Source organism: Hyperolius riggenbachi, chromosome 4 (assembly GCF_040937935.1).
Source record: "Hyperolius riggenbachi isolate aHypRig1 chromosome 4, aHypRig1.pri, whole genome shotgun sequence".
Taxonomy (NCBI): domain Eukaryota; kingdom Metazoa; phylum Chordata; class Amphibia; order Anura; family Hyperoliidae; genus Hyperolius; species Hyperolius riggenbachi.
Window position 1 is genome coordinate 477,071,622 of NC_090649.1, and position 20,631 is coordinate 477,092,252.

General features: G+C 46.8%; 1 long non-coding RNA gene across 1 annotated transcript in view; it reads left to right on the forward strand.

The window, feature by feature from the left end:
- LOC137504483 (uncharacterized) overlaps window positions 1-16,984 on the forward strand; it is a 180,294-nt gene extending 163,310 nt beyond the window's left edge. Inside the window, exon 2 of the long non-coding RNA XR_011019490.1 lies at window positions 16,350-16,984. This is a non-coding gene — a long non-coding RNA (uncharacterized lncRNA). The remainder of the gene's footprint in view (window positions 1-16,349) is intronic.
- The last annotated feature ends 3,647 nt before the right edge of the window (window positions 16,985-20,631 follow it).

Genomic DNA, 20,631 nt, shown 5'->3' on the forward strand with positions numbered 1-20,631 from the left:
CACACACACACACTGCTGCTGCTGACACACACACACGCTGCTGCGGACACACACACACTGCTGCTGCTGACACACACACACGCTGCTGCGGACACACACACACACACGCTGCTGCGGACACACACACACACACACACTGCTGCTGCTGACACGACACACACACACGCTGCTGCGGACACACACACACACTGCTGCTGACACTACACACACACACACACACGCTGCTGCGGACACACACACACACACACACACACTGCTGCTGCTGACACGACACACACACGCGCTGCTGCGGACACACACACACACACACACTGCTGCTGCTGACACGACACACACACACGCTGCTGCGGACACACACACACACTGCTGCTGACACTACACACACACACACGCTGCTGCGGACACACACACACACACTGCTGCTGCTGACACGACACACACACGCTGCTGCGGACACACACACACACACACACACACACTGCTGCTGCTGACACACACACGCTGCTGCGGACACACACACACACACACACTGCTGCTGCTGACACGACACACACACACGCTGCTGCGGACACACACACACACTGCTGCTGACACTACACACACACACACACACGCTGCTGCGGACACACACACACACACACACACACTGCTGCTGCTGACACGACACACACACGCGCTGCTGCGGACACACACACACACACACACTGCTGCTGCTGACACGACACACACACACGCTGCTGCGGACACACACACACACTGCTGCTGACACTACACACACACACACGCTGCTGCGGACACACACACACACACACTGCTGCTGCTGACACGACACACACACGCTGCTGCGGACACACACACACACACACACACACACACTGCTGCTGCTGACACACACACGCTGCTGCGGACACACACACACACACACTGCTGCTGACACTACACACACACACGCTGCTGCGGACACACACACACACACACACACACACACACTGCTGCTGCTGACACGACACACACACACGCTGCTGCGGACACACACACACACGCTGCTGCGGACACACACACACACTGCTGCTACTGACACGACACACACACACGCTGCTGCGGACACACACACACACTGCTGCTGACACTACACACACACACACGCTGCTGCGGACACACACACACTGCTGCTGCTGACACACACACACACTGCTGCTGCTGACACGACACACACACACACACGCTGCTGCGGACACACACACACACACACACTGCTGCTGCGGACACACACACACGCTGCTGCGGACACACACACACACACACTGCTGCTGCTGACACGACACACACACACGCTGCTGCGGACACACACACACACTGCTGCTGACACTACACACACACACACGCTGCTGCGGACACACACACACACACACACACACACACACACACACACACACACACACACACTGCTGCTGCTGACACACACACACGCTGCTGCGGACACGCACACACTGCTGCTGACACTACACACACACACACGCTGCTGCGGACACACACACACACACTGCTGCTGCGGACACACACACACACTGCTGCTGTCACGACACACACACACGCTGCTGCGGACACACACACACACTGCTGCTGACACTACACACACACACGCTGCTGCGGACACACACACACACACTGCTGCTGCTGACACGACACACACACACGCTGCTGCGGACACACACACACTGCTGCTGACACTACACACACACGCTTCTGCGGACACACACACACACTGCTGCTGCGGACACACACACACACTGCTGCTGACACTACACACACACGCTGCTGCGGACACACACACACACACACACTGCTGCTGCTGACACGACACACACACACGCTGCTGCGGACACACACACACACTGCTGCTGACACTACACACACACACACACACGCTGCTGCGGACACACACACACACACACACACTGCTGCTGCTGACACGACACACACACGCGCTGCTGCGGACACACACACACACACACACTGCTGCTGCTGACACGACACACACACACGCTGCTGCGGACACACACACACACTGCTGCTGACACTACACACACACACACACACGCTGCTGCGGACACACACACACACACTGCTGCTGCTGACACGACACACACACGCTGCTGCGGACACACACACACACACACACACACACACTGCTGCTGCTGACACACACACGCTGCTGCGGACACACACACACACACACTGCTGCTGACACTACACACACACACGCTGCTGCGGACACACACACACACACACACACACACACACTGCTGCTGCTGACACGACACACACACACGCTGCTGCGGACACACACACACACGCTGCTGCGGACACACACACACACTGCTGCTACTGACACGACACACACACACGCTGCTGCGGACACACACACACACTGCTGCTGACACTACACACACACACACGCTGCTGCGGACACACACACACTGCTGCTGCTGACACACACACACACTGCTGCTGCTGACACGACACACACACACACACGCTGCTGCGGACACACACACACACACACACTGCTGCTGCGGACACACACACACGCTGCTGCGGACACACACACACACACACTGCTGCTGCTGACACGACACACACACACGCTGCTGCGGACACACACACACACTGCTGCTGACACTACACACACACACGCTGCTGCGGACACACACACACACACACACACACACACACACACACACACACACACACACACACACACACACTGCTGCTGCTGACACACACACACGCTGCTGCGGACACGCACACACTGCTGCTGACACTACACACACACACACGCTGCTGCGGACACACACACACACACTGCTGCTGCGGACACACACACACACTGCTGCTGTCACGACACACACACACGCTGCTGCGGACACACACACACACTGCTGCTGACACTACACACACACACGCTGCTGCGGACACACACACACACACTGCTGCTGCTGACACGACACACACACACGCTGCTGCGGACACACACACACTGCTGCTGACACTACACACACACGCTTCTGCGGACACACACACACACTGCTGCTGCGGACACACACACACACTGCTGCTGACACTGCACACACACGCTGCTGCGGACACACACACACACACACACACACTGCTGCTGCGGACACACACACACACACTGCTGCTGACACGACACACACACACACACTGCTGCTGACACGACACACACACACACACACACACACTGCTGGTGACACACACACTGCTGACACACACACACCTACTTGCTGCTGCTGGCATGTGAGGCTAGTTCTGGCCAGGCTGTCACCTTAGGTGGTGTGGCAGTGGGATGTGTGGCAGAGAGCCAGGGCCAGGCTGAGGGAGGACACTGGACTGTGGAGGAGGCGGCTGGCTGCACTAAGCTGGTGGAACCTGGTCTTCCTGAGCCTGGTGCAGTGGGGCAGGCCGAAAATGCCATCGGGGTCAGCGGGCACCGGGCAGGCAAATAGTTCAGCGGGGGTCAGCCGGCGCCGGGCAGGCATCTCCACCACGTGCAGGGGGCGGAGCTATCCACGCTCTCTCCAGCCCCCTGCGTTTTTGCAGTAGTTCAGCGGGGCTCAGCGGGCGCCGGGCAGGCATCTCCACCACGTGCAGGGGGCGGAGCTATCCACGCTCTCTCTAGCCCCCTGCTTTTGCAGTAGTTCAGCGGGGCTCAGCGGGCGCCGGGCAGGTATCTCCACCACGTGCAGGGGCGGAGCTATCCACACTCTCTCCAGCCCCCTGCCTTTGCAATGCAATTCAATCGCAGGCACGCCCCCTGCCAGGTGCTCCTGATTGGGCAGGGGGCGGATGGGGCAAAGTGCTGGCTGATGTCTGAGTGTTACGAGCGGCGAGCACCGCCCACAACATGGCGGCCGCCATCTCGTACAAAACGGCCAGCGCCAGGCATACCCCCGGGCCCCCCCGCCTCTTCAGGAGGCGGGCCCGGTCGCGACGGCGACCCCTGCGACCGCGGGCCCTACGCCCATGGATATGAGTGAATCAAGCCCATTTTATTTATTCTTTTCCGGTTCAAAGAGATCACTTCCTGAATGACGTCAAGAAGTGAAAAAACGAATCGCTCTGCAAAAGTGCTTAGAAAAGTGCTTTACAAAAAAGCAGGTAAGCGCCTGGATGGCGCTAAAAAAATTGAGCGCTTGCGATTTATGATGTGAGCAAGGCCTAAAAGAGGAATCTTTTATTTAGAGCACTGCTGAAAACTGAGGATCTCTACACAACTCTACCAACTGCATACCTTCCAACTTTTTGAGATAAGAAAGTGGGACACTTTAAAGTGGAACTTCAGCCTAAACAAACATACTGTCATTAACTTTCATTAGTTATGTTAATTAGAATAGATGGGTAATATAATTTTTTACCCACCCTGTTTTAAAAGAACAGGAAAATGTTTGTGATTCATGGGGGCTGCCATCTTTGTCTTGTGGGGCAGCCATCTTTTTGGTTGAAAGGAGGTGACAAGGAGCAGGAGACACAGTTCCAACTGTCCTGTGTCCTGATAACCCCTCCCAGCTGCACACGCTAGGCTTCAAATGTCAAATTCAAAATGGAAAAAAAAATAATTTGCACCAAAACAGCAGAACGAGAGCAACAACATCAGAAATCCCATCATGCTTTGCACAGCATCAGGGCAAAAAAGCCCAGGCAGTTTTCTTCTGTGCAGCTAAAAATGAGGCTTGGATAAGAGAAACAAAGTTCTGATGCTGTGAAACTGTTAAAGAAACACCAGGCCTTTTCAGTGCTGCTGAGTCGATTTTTAGTCCGGAGGTTCACTTTAAGAAATGTCCCTTCCACGCCCCCAATAAGATCCAGAAGCAAAAGATGTAGTTTTATCATTCAAACTACACTGGTCCATTCTATCATCATTACTTTGTCTTCATGTCACCATTTGAAAATATAAAATATATACATTTCAATGATGGAAATGAAGTTTAGAGTAAATTAAACACATTTTTCAGCAGATAAAAAAAAATATATATATCTACACAAATCTGAGGGAGAAAGAGCGACAGAGGGACTGGGTTACCAAAAAGGGATTGGCCCTCCAAAAAGGAACAGTTGGGAGCTACGCAGTTGTGTTCTGTAACTGCATGGAATGATTGTGGGGTTGGAGGTACAGTAAATGTGAGCGCTAGGTGATGCTAAATGAGAGGTCATGCATGCGCTTCCTGCAGCACAAGACAGATAGCGCATACATGCAAAAAGGCCACCAGGGAAATTTGAGTGCAAGAAATATAGAAGAATATCTGTACAATTACCGACATTCTACTATAATGCAGTGGTACTCTACCCTAATTCCGGTACCATCATTTACTCATATTTTACTAACGCTAAACCTAACCCCAGTCTCCCATGAGCCCTCCCTCTACCGATGCCTTACTCTAACCACCCCCCTTCCATCCATCAATGCCTAACCCTAACGACCCCCCCATCAATGCCTTACCCTAACCGATCCCCCCATCAATGCCTAATCCTAAGCGATCCCTAACTCTAACCACACCCCTCCCCCATCAATGCCTAACCCTAACTGACCCCCTCACCAAAGCCTTACTTTAACCGATCCTCTCATCGATGCCTAACCCTACCCGATCCCCCCATCAATGCCTAACCCTAACCAATCCCTAACTCTAACTACACCCCTCTCCATCAGTGCCTAACCCTAACTGACCCCCTCATCAAAGCCTTACTTTAACCAATCCCCCCATCGATGCCTAACCCTAACCGATCCCCCCATCAATGTCTAACCCTAACAGACCCCCCCCCCCCACGCTGCCTAATCCTAAACAACCTCCCACAGATGCCTACCCCTAACTAACATGCATGCATGCATACTTTAACCGATCCTCTCATCGATGCCTAACCCTACCCGATCCCCCCCATCAATGCCTAACCCTAACCAATCCCTAGCTCTAACCACACCCCTCTCCATCAGTGCCTAACCCTAACTGACCCCCTCATCAAAGCCTTACTTTAACCAATCCCCCCATCGATGCCTAACCCTAACCGATCCCCCCATCAATGCCTAACCCTAACAGACCCCCCCCACGCTGCCTAATCCTAAACAACCTCCCACAGATGCCTACCCCTAACTAACATGCATGCATGCTTAACCCCAACTGACCCTCCCACCCATGCCTAACCCTAACCACACCTCCACCGCAAACCAACAGAAATCCATGCTGCCTTTGCCCCAATAAAGCTGCACTACATGCAATCTATTTTGCACCACACTAGTTTCGGTGCCATGCAAAGTTTGGGCGGCCATGCAAATTGCCTCTATCGTGCACAGAAGACGACAGGGAGCGCGTACAGCGGCGATATGCTGGGAGGCGTATATATCTACACCCCTAAAACAGGAACAGTCATCCCGCGGGGTGTAGATATCCTGCCTGTGATACTGTAAGTGGTTAACACTGGCACCTATAAGGGCGTCCATACTCTCCCGGCACCTCCGCCTCCAACATTTCCCATTTCCATAAATAGCTATATTGATGGACATAGATAGATAGATAGATAGATAGATAGATAGATAGATCATCTGTGTCTTTAGCTGTCAGTCTACGGTTAGGCTTCAAGTTTGCGAGATGACAACTTTGGCTACAACCTTGAAAGTTCAGCGCACTCCTCGTGGGACTCATTCAGCGCATGCACAGCCCCGGAACACAACTCTTAACCTCTTCTGTGTGATCTGTACGGCACCGCATGGCTTTTGTTAGAACTTGTTACATTTATTGAAAAAAACAGGAGGGAGCGGCAGGGGTGTAAAAGTTGCCTAAAGCATTTAAAAAAAAATGTAATCTTTAATTAGCCCAGATGTATAATCCTAGACAACTTTGTTAGCTTAATAACAAATCACTTTTCATGACACGGCTGAGGCTTTCGTTCAGATGGGGAATTTTAAACTAACCACTGCATTAAATTTCTACAAAAAAAAACAAAACCAAGAAGAGACTGTTTTACACATGTGTGTTTTTGGAATACTGAGTCTATTCTTGTTTAGGTTAAAATCATCACACTTCATACTAGTTATATAAAATTATTAGTGACTGTTGACAAGCATTCAACAAACCTAATGAATTAGGATTTTCTCTTATGAACGCCCCTAGCGTTATGATTATTTACAGATTTTAGAGTCTAAAAGCGGTTCAATTTTTTTTACCCTAAAACCATGAAATAATCATGCCACCAGAAAGCGTGGGGCAGACTCCCTGCACTTTCCTCCCCGGGATCAAGGCGCTGCAGTTCTACCTCCGTCCTCACGGTGGCGCTGTAACCCTGTAGCGAGATGCCGGCTGTCATCATGACGACAGACGGTGATCTCACCAGAGGCCTCCGGAGACTCAGAGGACAGGAAGAAGAATGGCTGCCGGCGTCTGGATCCCAGGGGAGGTGAGTTGAAACGCCCGCTCCGCACTATGCTCTGCATTAGACTCACAGCGGTCACCACGAGTCAGGCTCGCGGTCACCGCTCTGAGCTGGGGATTTCCAACCCCGAGCCTGACTCGGGGTTACTGCTCAGGAAGTTAATAAAAGTTGCTGACTAAGAAATCAAGCTCACGGTATTTTCCTGTTATGTTCCTATGTGTATTTTTGGGGGGGGGGGGGGGGGGGGAAGAGGAGGGGGGGATGAGAAGGATAATTAACTAAAAGCACATGACCCCTTCCCAATATTATGGGCTTTGTTCTCCAGACTTGTTAGCGTCCCTTTGGCATGAGAACAGCAACTATGCAGCCCTCTGACCAGGGCTAGGACGAGGTTCTCCACAGTGATGAGCAAAAATGCCCAGGCCAGGCCATATTCTTTTCACACTCATTTTCACACACAAAATAATGTTAAATTCGGCTTTCGAGTGAAAAGACCATTGAAAATTATTTTGTAATAAGTTTGACATTTTTTTTATTTTTTTTTGTGAATTTTCCCGCTAAAAATAAATAATTTTTACATGTTCGCCCTAAAATAAATGATTTTTCAAGTTTTTTGTGGAAAAAATAAAACATTTTTGGCAAAGGAAGAGGGCAAAGGAAGCATAGTAGCATAGTTATTAGCTAGGGCAAAAAAATGTTTGCCTTTTCGTGAACATGTCTTTTTGCGAAAATTTTCTCAAAATTGATAATGCCCTTTTTAGATGCGAAAATGACCATGGCCAGCTCCCCCTTGTATATAGCCAGTGCAGTGTACATAGCCAGATCCCCCCCCCTCCCCCCCGCCTGCCCCCACTGCATCCACTTTACCTCCTCTGCTTCCCCTCCTCCAGAAAATCTGGATCCCCCTGCTGCTTATGCCCTGCATACTTCACACCTCAGTGGTTACCTACGGTGAAGGCAGCTAGTGTTGTCCAGTAACAGCGCCGCTGAATACAGGAAGTGATCTCTGTTTCCTTCCTGTATATGGTGGCACTGTTACTAAGCAACTCTAGCTGCCTTCACTGCAGGTCACCACTGATCTGAGGTGTGGATTATGCCACTGGGCAATGTAGCAGGAGGGTACAACTTTCTGGAGGTGGGAGCCAGGAGTAGAGGAGGTAAAGCGAGGAGGAGGGGGTGGAGAAAGTTCACACCATTTCCCCAACTTCCCCAGCACCAGCCCATGCTCTTCGCTGTGTCCCCTCCTCTTCCACTGCCGCTAGGGATTGTTTTATTAGCTAGGGTAATATGTCTATAGAGGGCAAAATAAACTAAAAAAAACAATTGCTAATACTTTATTTCACTTACACTTAAAGCAGCAAAACAAGTGTATGACCGTTGCTTTGCTAAATATTTAACTGTAGCGGCACCTTTGAAAACAAGTGGTAATTGAATCGGTCGGACCGCCGGTACGGCCAACGCACGCTTTCTTTATGGAACGCTCATTATACAGGTAAACTTTGCAGGCGGCAGAAGCTTTTACCTTACTGGCATTAGGTTCTTGACTTGCCGCTGGTCATCATTCGCATAAATTAGCATACAATATTCCACGTAATCATTTGATTATACTAGCAGGCCTGCACATTAGGGGGAATTAAAGTTTTGTCAAAAGTGGTCTAACATTGTATTAATGTTATTCTTAATAAATACATACGGGGGGTGGGGGGAGGAAGTATAAGCTTAATGGAATGCATAATGGAAAATTAAAGAGTCATTAGGCAAAGGTACAAAGAGCTATGAATATGCATGCATAAAGGCAGCCTTATTTTCAGAATGGACATTGTGCGGAGTCTATTTACTACTCTGTCAAATTGCTTTGCTCGTATTTTTTAACTTATTCTTTTTTTTTTCCAGTTACATTACTTGTGTTGATTAACGTTAAAAGATGATTATTGTTCACCTTGCATAGCTTGGCCGTTTTCATAGTACAATAAAGGAGGCAGGGTTGGAATATGTTGCCGTGCATGTAGGCTTTGTTTCATCAGCAAAGGTAAGAAAGCCCATTCAAAGAGGTGCTTAAAGAGAACCAGAGGCGGTTCCTTGGGGGGCAGATGGGATACAGAGACATGTTCTCTGCCTCATGGCATGCTTCTGTGTCCCCACACCACCCCTCTTTGCCCCCCCCCCCCCCCCCCGCTGCACTATAGCCCCCGAAATTGGCGACTGAGTGCAGAGTGGCACCTCTACATGTTGATTGCCGTCTTGTCAGTTTGCATTAAAAAATATTGTGACAAGGGTCCAGGGGCGTAACAATAGACCCTGCAAGGGATGCAGCCACAGGGAGGCCCAGAAGTCTCAGGGGGCCCTGTAGGTAAAGAAGTTTTTTTGCCCTGTCCTGAGAGATCGACAGCTAAGGGCAAAGAGAGGAAAAAACTTTCTGTTCTCTGAACAATTGTTCTAATGACTGCATCTGCTCAGCCACTGATAAGGAATCATAGAGTTTTGCAGACAACGATTTGTAGACAGTCCCTATTTACTGTTCTTGTAGACAGTCCCTATACAGTTTTCTGCACACCATGTGTGTCTTTATATGTGAAAACATGCATGTTTTGTCACAGAAGCTAATGTAACTGATAGAGAAAATGCATGCAATGATTCACTGCTGTCTGTATCTGCATGGGGAAAACACATCCAAGTTTGCACTAGCCAATTGAATAACATTGGTTCTCAGTTAACCTGTGCAGAAAGTATGGGGCGGTAGGGGGTAAAGGGGCCCCATCCAAAGTTTTGCAGGGGTCCCCATGATTTCTAGTTACGCCCCTGCAAGGGTCTGTCCACTTCTGATCAATTGACACCCTTTTCCAGCTCTACCTGTATTTATAGACATAAATGGATTCTGCAATGAGGTCATGAAGCTAGCCTATGTCATTCATGCTTGCAAATTCAGATAAGATAGAGGTTTATATAGTGCTTTGGGGGGAGGACTTTGTTGTGCACTTTACCAAGCACCTCCACTGACAGCCCTAGTGAGCTAGTAAAATCAGTTGAGGGGGCCCAACAGTTATGGAGTCTTCATTTGCTCATTACCAGCTGTTACTGTTGAAGAATAGGGCTAGTACAAAGGGTAATCCTTACATGTTTCTTTACTCATTGTAAGCAAATAAAAATGAGTTGCAAAAATCTTTATTTTGCATAAGAAAATTCCAGCTCTGTTGTGTATTATTAATAAACACTTGCTTGAAGCAGGTCTGAAGTTAGTCCTTGACGTGGAATTAGTCTGGCATAACATATAAATAAATACATGTCCTTCATGCCCATATACTGTAGGTATACTAACTGCGTTCAACCTAGGGATGCTCATTCGGATTCCGCGGAAATGCAATTTCCGAAATTCCGATCGGAAATTGCATTTCCGCATCTGAATGCGGAAATCGGAAATGCAAGTGCGTTAGGAAGATTTCCGCCGGAAATCGCGGGAAATTCCGCCCGACTTTAACATTGATTTTCTCAAAAACCATAAGGTCTTTTTGAAAACTTTTTTTTGCATCTTGTTCAGTCAAAGTCAGTCAAGATTCAGTTTAATAGCCCCTGAAAACTTGGTGTTTCTAGACCTTACGGGGGCTTTGCTATTAACCGCTAAAGTCGGCAGATATTCACTGTAATGTAAAATGCAGAAAATCTGCTTCTGACTATTTTCTGAATTTAATGGTTAATAGCAAAGCCCCCGTACGTCCTAGAAACACCAAATTTTCAGGGTTTATTAAACAGAATCTTCTGAACAAGATGCAAAAAAAAGTTTTCAAAAAGACCTTATAGTTTTTGAGAAAATAGATGTTAAAGTCGGGCGGAATTTCCACGATTTCCAGCGGAAATTCCGCATTGGCACGCGGAAATTGGTAGCGGAAAGCAGAATCGGTATTTGGCAATGGTGGAATGCGGAATCGGAAATTGGCATTTCTGACCATCCCCCTCAAATCAGAATTTACCCCCTTATTGAGGTTAGCCAGCATTGGACACACACAACCATCTTTCATAGTAATTTAGAAGTTCAATCAGAAGTTGAGAAGTCAGGAAAATATCTGTGTGCTGCTCACAATCAGTGTAACTTGCACACTGAGGCTCTGTGACATAAGTCAAGCCTTACTGTATCTCCTGCACTCGGAGATAAAAGAACAAGCCTGGAAAACTTAGTGGCTTAAGCTTTGTACCCAAGAAAAACGGGCCTTGTGCAGGGCAGCTTATTAGGGACTATATCAGTGGAGACTCTACAGTGTAGACAAGTGTCCCCGAGGTCTCGCTTCCTCCTGAGGGTGTGACATATTGAAGGTATGCACTCACCTTCATGGAGCACAGTTTTGAGACTGATAAGCAGTGGTGCTCAGCAAGATTTCAGATATCCAAACTACCCAGATAATCCGAACTTTTTCCACTATCCGAACTTTGAATAGCAAGTCGGATATTTTTTAAAATCCGAATAGACTATCCGAGCAAACTCTGATTCCCCATCTGAAATCCAGGCAGATAGTTTTTTCAGATATCTGAGCAGAAGCCAAAATCACCTTGAATGGCAAAAATCCCTTTCGAAGGCAGTCAGGCCTAGAGAGAGAGAGAGAGAGAGAGAGAGAGAGAGACCTCCGAAAGGTTCTTTTTTTGCCATTTGAAGAGACTTTTGGAAGCATTTTAAGCCATTTTTAGGTCACTTCCGGTTTTCTATCCGGATATCCATGATATTGGGTTCAGATATCCGAGTTTAATCAGATACCAAAAAGTTCGGATATCCAATTCGGATCTGGATATCTGGATCCAAATTCAATTCGGATTTTGAAAAGGGGTATCCGAGCAGCACTGCTGATAAGGTTTCCAGGGGAAAATGAAAGTAAATCTATGAACCATTTCATTCACTATTATTATTATTACATATACAACAGCACTGCGTTCAAGCAGGGGAGACTGATATAAGGATAACAGTAGTAACATCCACAATCATTGCATGAAACATATTCATATACATCATATATTGTGTAGACATCAGATGTATCCATCCTGCATGAACCAGCGTTGTCCAAGGCAAGAGGAGAAAAGAAGGAAGGAATTAGCGTGAATTGCTAGAAAGAAGAAAGAAAAGGAGAGAGAAGAAGAAGGAAAGAAGAGAGAAATAAAGCTCATTCACTTTTATTTAATCGGAACCTAAACTGAGAAGGATATGGATTTTTCCTTTTAAAATAATACCAGTTGCCTGACTCTCCTGCTGATCCTGTGTCTCGAATACTTTCAGCCACAGCCCCTGAACAAGCATGCAGATCAGGTGCTCTGACTGAAGTCAGACTGGATTAGCTGCATGCTTGTTTCAGGTGTGTGATTCAGCCACTGCTGCAACCAGGGATCTGCAGGACTGCCAGGCAACTGGTATTGTTTAAAAGGAAACATCCTCATCCCTTTCAATTAGGGCTCATTCACAGTATAAGCGATTCAGTATTTTTTGGCTTATTTTCAAGCGCTGGCGATTTTTTCAAAGCGCTTGTGCAATGTTAGCTTATGTGAGTGTTCGCACATAAGCAATGAGCTTTCTATCCAATCGCAAATGCGGCTCCAGCACCATTTTCAGAGTGATTCAATAGAAAGTATAGAGAAATCGCTAAGCGCTTGAAAAAGCGATTTGAAAAGCGATTTTAATGCATAAATACATTGTATTTATTCATTTCCAGGGCAAGGAGTTCACTTCTTGACTGACGTCAGGAAGTGAAAAAAATAAAACGCTATACAAAAGCGATCAGAAAACTGCTTTTCTAAGCGAAAATCGCTCTGAAAGCGGTTAGAAAAGCACTTTCAAAATCGCTTAATAAATCGATCAGCGCTTGCGATAGCGCTGGCGATTTATAATGTGAACAAGGCCTTAAGGTTCCCTTTAAAACATAAGTTTGTTCTTAGAAGCTATAATAATGTGTAATAGAAACTTCAACTGCAATTCTGCTTTAAAGGAGTCATCAGGGAAAATAATGTAAAATGAGTTTGCCGCAGCTCCGCCCCGGTCCCCGGCGATGACGTCAGAGCGACCTTCAGGTCGCTCTGTACTGCGCCTGCGCGAGCGGTGCTGTCAATCACCACCACGTGGGCCGAAGCGGACTGCGCAGGCGCAGTAGTTCTGCAGTAGTTCACGCGAGCAGAGCTGAGCCCCTCCCTTATATAAGAACTACTGCGCCTGCACAGTCCGCTCCGGCCCACGTGTCGGTGATTGACAGTGCACGGCGCAGTACAGAGCGACCTGGAGGTCGCTCTGACGTCATCGCCGGGGACCAGGAGGGAGCTGCGGCGAACGGCTGCGGGCAGAGCTGCGGCGAGGGACATGCTGGGGCTGTGGGCAGAGCTGCGGCGAGGGACATGCTGGGAGCTTGGGGCTGGAGGAAGCCCCCGGTAAGTAGCACTCATTTTATATTATTTTCCCTGATGACTCCTTTAACCTCCCTGGCGGTTAATTTTTTTGCCAAATAGGCAAAAATCCTTTAAAAAAAAAAAAAATTGTGTTTCATGTAAAGCTACCAGAGTGGTAGCTACATGAAACACCACTAGAGGGCGCATGTGTCCCTCTAGTGCGATCGTCGCCGGCATCAATAGCAAACAGGGGAACGCGTATATAACGCGCTCCCCTGTTTGGCTTCTCCTGTCACCATGGCGACGATCGGAATGACGTCATGGACGTCAGCCGACGTCCTGACGTCAGACGCCTCTGATCCAGCCCATAGCGCTGCCCGGAACTCATTGGTCCGGGCAGCGCAGGGCTCTGGCGGGGGGGCCCTCTTCTGCCGCTGCATGCGGGCGATCGCCGCAGATCGACGGCGATCAAGCTGTGCGCGCGGCTAGCAAAGTGCTAGCTGCGCGCACAGCACTTTAAATGGCACAAATCGCCCCACCAGGGGCTGAAATATCTTCCTGCGCGGCATAGCCCAAGCTCAGCTCGGGCTTACCGCCAAGAAGGTTAAAGAGCCTATTTAGTCTAAAATAAACATTCTATTCTCATATAAAGTTATAATTACTTCCCAGGTCTTTTTCCTCCAACTCACTCCAGACCTGTGTCCGCTGGCTTCCCAAAGAAATTTTATAGCTCTTCCATGGCAGTTCCTCTATCTCAGATAGAGAAATCGCCATGGCATCCTTCTGCAAGGGGGCGGGGCTATGCTCTGGAAGAAAAAGACCTGGCAAGTAATTATAACTTAAAGGACAACTGAGGTGAGAAGAATATGGGGCTGCCAAACTTATTTCCTTTTAAACAATCCTAGTTGTTTGGCAGTGCTGCTGATCTCTTTGGCTGAAGTGTTTAAATCACACACCAAAAACAAGCATGCAGCTAATCTTGTCAGATCTGACAATAATGTCAGAAACACCTGAGGTGCTGCATGCTTGTTCAGGGTCTATGGCTAAAAGTATTAGAGGCAGAGGATCAGCAAGGCCTCCAGGCAACTGGTAATGCTAAAAAAGAAATAACTATGGCATCCCTCATATCCCTCTCCCGTCAGTTGTCCTTTATTACGAGAAGAAGATCCATAGAATGTTTATTTTAGACGGAATAGGATCTTTAAGCTAGGCATGTGAGACCGCTAAAAAACCTTCATGAATAATTCAGTAATACTAAATGAGATAATTTAAAGAGAATCTGTATTGTTAAAATCGCACAAAAGTAAACATACCAGTGCGTTAGGGGACATCTCCTATTACCCTCTGACACAATTTCGCCGCTCCTCGCCGCATTAAAAGTGGTTAAAAACAGTTTTAAAAAGTTTATAAACAAACAAAATGGCCACCAAAACAGGAAGTAGGTTGATGTACAGTATGTCCACACATAGAAAATACATCCATACACAAGCAGGCTGTATACAGCCTTCCTTTTGAATCTCAAGAGATCATTTGTGTTTCTTTCCCCCTGCAGCTATATTCCACTGAAGTGTCAGGCTGTTTCTTCCTGCAGAGTGCAGACAGCTCTGCCCTTATGTAATTCATCAGTGTGTGAAAGCCCAGCCAGCTCAGAGCAGGATTTATCCAGCTTGGAAAAGATAAGAGAGAAGAGAGAAGCTGCTCTAATCTAAATAATACACAGGCAGTGTGCAGAGAGGGGCCTGGAAGGGGGAGATGCATCACAGAACCACAACACTAAAGAACTTGGCAGCCTTCCAGACACAGGCCTGACAAGTCTGACAAGAGAGAGATAAGTTGATTTATTACAGAGATGGTGATAGTAGAACGTGCTGCAGTAAGCCAGAACACATTATAATAGCTTTTGGAACTTGTAGGATGATAAAAAACAGGATGCAATTTTTGTTACGGAGTCTCTTTAAGAATAACATGTGCATACGTATTTGTGCACAGTTAAACATTAAATTAATGTAAAACTCTCCTTATATGTTTTTAATTATCGCAAACCATGAGATAAATGAAAGCCATTAGTATCCAAACAAAATTTGTAAAACAGACATTGAAGGTTGTGTAAGGAAGTTTAGTGCACCAGGCCTATGAATATTGAATCGGGTGGTATTGGTTTCTGTCAATACGGCTTCATTATAAAATGTAATTTTTCTAATAAAGATATTTGATTCACTTTAAGGCTTAATTTCTATCATTGCTCTCTCTTGCCCAACCAGCTGGAAGGAGAGGGTTTGGTAGGTACAGGACACTAGTTTAGAAGATTAAAAGTGGCCCTTCCAAGCTGGTTTGGCTAAGTTTGGCAGTAGGTGGTTATCTTTCAGGAAGTAGGTTATCCCTCTCTATCCTTATGTGTAGGCACTGATGGTTAATATCAAAGGTCTGCAAAATAGAAATGATTACTGACTTGTGTGGATCACAGCACCGAGGCGCTGCTTAAGGTTAAGGGTTCAAAAGGTGAGCCCGATTGAGGTACCTTGTCTTATGAATATTTTACCAGTCTGATATCTGCTTTTCAGAGAGCTCTAGGTGCTGACTGAGTACTTCTTCGGGATGAGACCTCAGATGACTGATGAGCACAAAAACACCTCCGAGACAAAAGCCATCCAAGATTAGCGGAAGGCAAGACAACCATCTTTAGTTTCTGCGTATGGAAGCGTCAGACGAAACACTGAGTGACGGGGAGGCGAGATACAACATAGCACAATGCTTCATCTGGAAAGAATGAGAACATCACTATGTCTGGTGGTGGAGAAGGTAACGGGGAACTGCTGAACTTTGGAGAACTTAAAGACCACGTCGTAACATGACACAAAGGAGTCAAAAGGAGACAATATTTAGTTACGGGGTTCGTCTCAAATGGTCATGAAAGGCATCCACCTTGCCTTTGAATGAGGACCTTTTTTTTAACACAAATAATAGGAAGAAAAAGCTTTCGGTAACAATATCGTAACGTGAACTTCTTAGAAGACACCTTCTTTCATCACGGCTTTGTGCGCTGTAAAGTTATAGCATCAGAATCGCGCACGTCTTCTTGGGATTTTACTGTCTCGTGTTTTGTTTTGTTTTTGTCTGTTAATTTTAAGTACCAGTTTATCTGTCCCGGACGCACCCCCTCCCACCTACGACAATATAAAATATTTACCGACTCTTATGTAAGGTTTCCTCTTTTATGGGAATTCCGCCTCTTCTCGCCACTACTCTTTTTGCCGGTGTTTGTATTTATTTGTATATTTTTCACAGCGTTTTAGATAATGAGATGACAGTAATTATATTAAAAACAAGCAATTATAGGATTAAGTTAAATGGTTTAGCAGAAGTATGAACTGTCGACGGCAACTAATGGTCTTTTGTTTCCGTTAGATTATATTAGCAATAAAAAAAAAAAAAGTATAACGCTGGGAAACTTGGAATTTTGCCATAGAGAGCTGTGTTTTGTTACAGAGAGACAGGGAAGGCATGCTGCGCATACATTTCAGCGTCGCCTACCTAGTCTGAGCAGCTGTGTTGGCTGCAAGACGCTTATTAGGGTTCTAATAGTTTAATACACTGTGTCGCATTATTAGATGGTGGCAATTTTTTTTCTTTTCACATTATGTTTGTTTAACCATGTAAGAAGGAAAATCTGTTAAATAAAAAATAAGAGACAATACGCATGAAAGCTGAGCTCTACAACTTGTCGCAGATTAAAAATTATAGAGTTGCAGAATTTAGATATCTTTTTTTTGTTATTATCATATAGTATTTTATATAGCACTGGAATCTTCCGCAGCGCTTTATAGAACACATAGTCATGTCATTGACAGTCCTCAGAGGAGCTTACAATCTAATACCTACCATAGTCATAGTCTAATGCCCTACCATATAGATATTATTATGCATTTATAAAGTGTTTACATCTTCTGCAGCACTTTACGGAGTACATAGTCATGTCACTGACTGTCTTCAGAGGAACTCACACTCTAATCCTACCATAGCTATAGTGTACTGTCCTACCATATTATTATTATATACGTATATATCACTGACATTTTCTGCAGCACTTTACAGAGTACATAGTCATGTCACTGACTGTCCTCAGAGTAGCTCACAATCTAACCCTACCATAATCATATAATCATCATAGTCTAGGGCCAATTTTAGAAGCCAATTAACTTATCTGAATGTTTTTAGGATGTGGGAAGAAATCGTAGTGGAAGGGAGGGAAAGACCCGCAGACTCTGGATGAGTATAAAACCAGTAATTTTATTAGTACAAAAGGACAGGCACAGAAAAAAATTCCAGAATTTCAAGGTAAGTGTTACAAAGCCAAGAATTTTTTCTTTTACTTGCCGTTTCAGCGTTGTGCTACATGGAATTTCACTGGCTGCCAGCAGGTGGCTCCCTGCTATGTTCCTGGCTCAAAATTATGCTCACGTGCCTCTAATTAGGCCACACCTACCCCATAATATTTTCTGAAAGTCTGCCTTGTGCTTTTTTGCTAACATGCTCCATGCCAGGGCTGGTGTGCTTCCATTAAGGCGAGGGGCAAGGGACCCCGAGCACTGTTAACACTACTACTTCCCCTGCCCTCCCACACATACACACACTGCTCAACCTCCACCCTTAAGGGCTGGTTCAGATGGACGTTCGTGGGCTTTCAGCAGCGTTTGTGTTGCGTTTGGATGCGGTCGCGTTTTTTCTTCCCCTAGGGGGACATTAGCCGTCGCGGTTAACCACCCCTGGAAGCTACATGTAGCTTCCAGGGGCTCCTTGAATGCGAGGGAAAAATTGGGACCCGAACGCCGCGTTCGTGTAAACGTGCTTGAAAGCTTGGTACAAACGCTCCCATTCACTTGAATGGGAGCGTTTAACACCAAGCCCCGAACGCTGGCTGTAAACGCTCTGCAAGCGTCCGTCTGAACCAGCCCTAACTCTTATGTGCTCCCCAGGGCCTCTGCACAGTAGTAAAATTGTATCTCACCTGATCCGGTGGCCGATGCGCTTGTCTGTTCGTGCTCCCCTTCTTCATCCCATTGCCTGCCTTTTGTGACCATGTCATAACGCATACACATACCATGAGCCAGGTCACAAGAGACAGGCAGTGGGAAGAAGATGGAGAGCAGCATGACAACCGCCGGGACAGGTGAGATACAATGCTGCTATTGTGCATAGGCTCTGGGGAGCACAGAGGAGTTGAGTAGGAGAAAATAGGGGGTCAGCCAGCTTGGGGACCCAAGGGGCTGGGTTTTGGTGTGGTTGCTGTATTTTTGAAAATAAATATAAGTTCACTTATCGTGTGATTGAAGCTTCTTAGTTCAAAGCGGAACTGAAATTTAAAAAAAAAACAGTGTTTGACTCACCTGGGGCTTCTCCCAGCCCCTTGCAGCCTTCCTGTACCGCGCCGGTCCTCCACGATCCAGTAGCTGGCGACGGGAGAACAGAGGATCGTGGAGGAGCAGCGCGGGACAGGAAGGCTGCAAGGGGCTGGCAGAAGCCCCAGGTAAGTGAAATTTTTTTTTTCAGTTTCGCTTTAAGCACTGGAAAATCTGGCTGCACCTGTATGAGTTAGGCCGGATCCACACTATAAGCGCTTTTGTGAGCACTTGCGGTTGATTAGCGCTTGCTGAGCGCTTTTTAAAAAATCGCTTCTTTTCACTTTCATTAAAATCACGGTAAAAATCGTGTAAAAATCACATACGTTTTTTACACGTACGTGATAGCGGCAATTACTGCAATTTTTACCGCAATTTTAATGAAAGTGAACGGAAGCGATTTTTTAAAAAGCACTCAGCAAGCACTAATCAAACGCAAGTGCTCACAAAAGCGCTTATAGTGTGGATCTGGCCTTAAACTTTCAAGATTGTTCACTATTCAGCCACCATAATTCCATTAGCTAAAAAATCCTGTAATACCTGGATCCCACGAGAGAGCTTCCAGCAGCATTGTGGAATCTCTGGTAAGATCCAAAAGTGCTAGGGTAATGAAAGTCAATGGAGGTTACCCTACAGTAGTGAATGTGGTTTCCCGAAAATCGCAATCGCAGTGCCTGCAGCATTTCTGGTGTATTCGGGCTGCAATACAAGGAATAGGATTGTTGCGGAATCGCTTTTCAACTGCTGTGCAAAGCCATTTTGCAGCGCTTTTAGTACCCGCCAAAACCACTTGCTGTACCCATTGAGGCCCAGTGCACACCAAAAACCTCTAGCAGATCTGCAAAACGCTAGAGGTTTTCGAAGCAGATTTCAGAGCAATTCTAGGCCTAGCGGTTTTTGGAGCGTTTTTGTGTAGCACATTTCAAATATTGTTACAGTAAAGCTGTTACTGAACAGCTTCTGTAACAAAAACGCCTGGAAAACTGTTTTGATCTAGCATTTTTCAGAGCGGTTTTCCACTTTCCTATATTTTAACATTGAGGCAGAAACGCCTCAGAAATCTAAAAAATGCTGCAGGACAGGAGTTTGCATTTGGGGGAAAAAACTAACCGCCCTGGTGTGCACCAGCCCATTCACTTTCATTAGCCAAGCGGTTTTCCCCCTGCAAGTGTTTTAAAAAACGCTCCAGAACCGCTCTGGTGTGCACCGGCCCAAAGACTTGTGCCAGTGGAAACTGAAAAAAAGGTTACACAAATCATTACAAAAGCGATTGCAATTCACAATTTCAAGTGGGCGCGAGCCCTTAGGGCTCTTTTCCACTGAGAGCGATTTGCTTAAAGAGACTCTAAGAAAATTTTGAGCCTTATTTCTTCTATCCTATAAGTTCCTATACCTGTTCTAATGTGGTCTGTCTTACTGCAGCCTTTCCTAGTTGCACAGTGGCTGT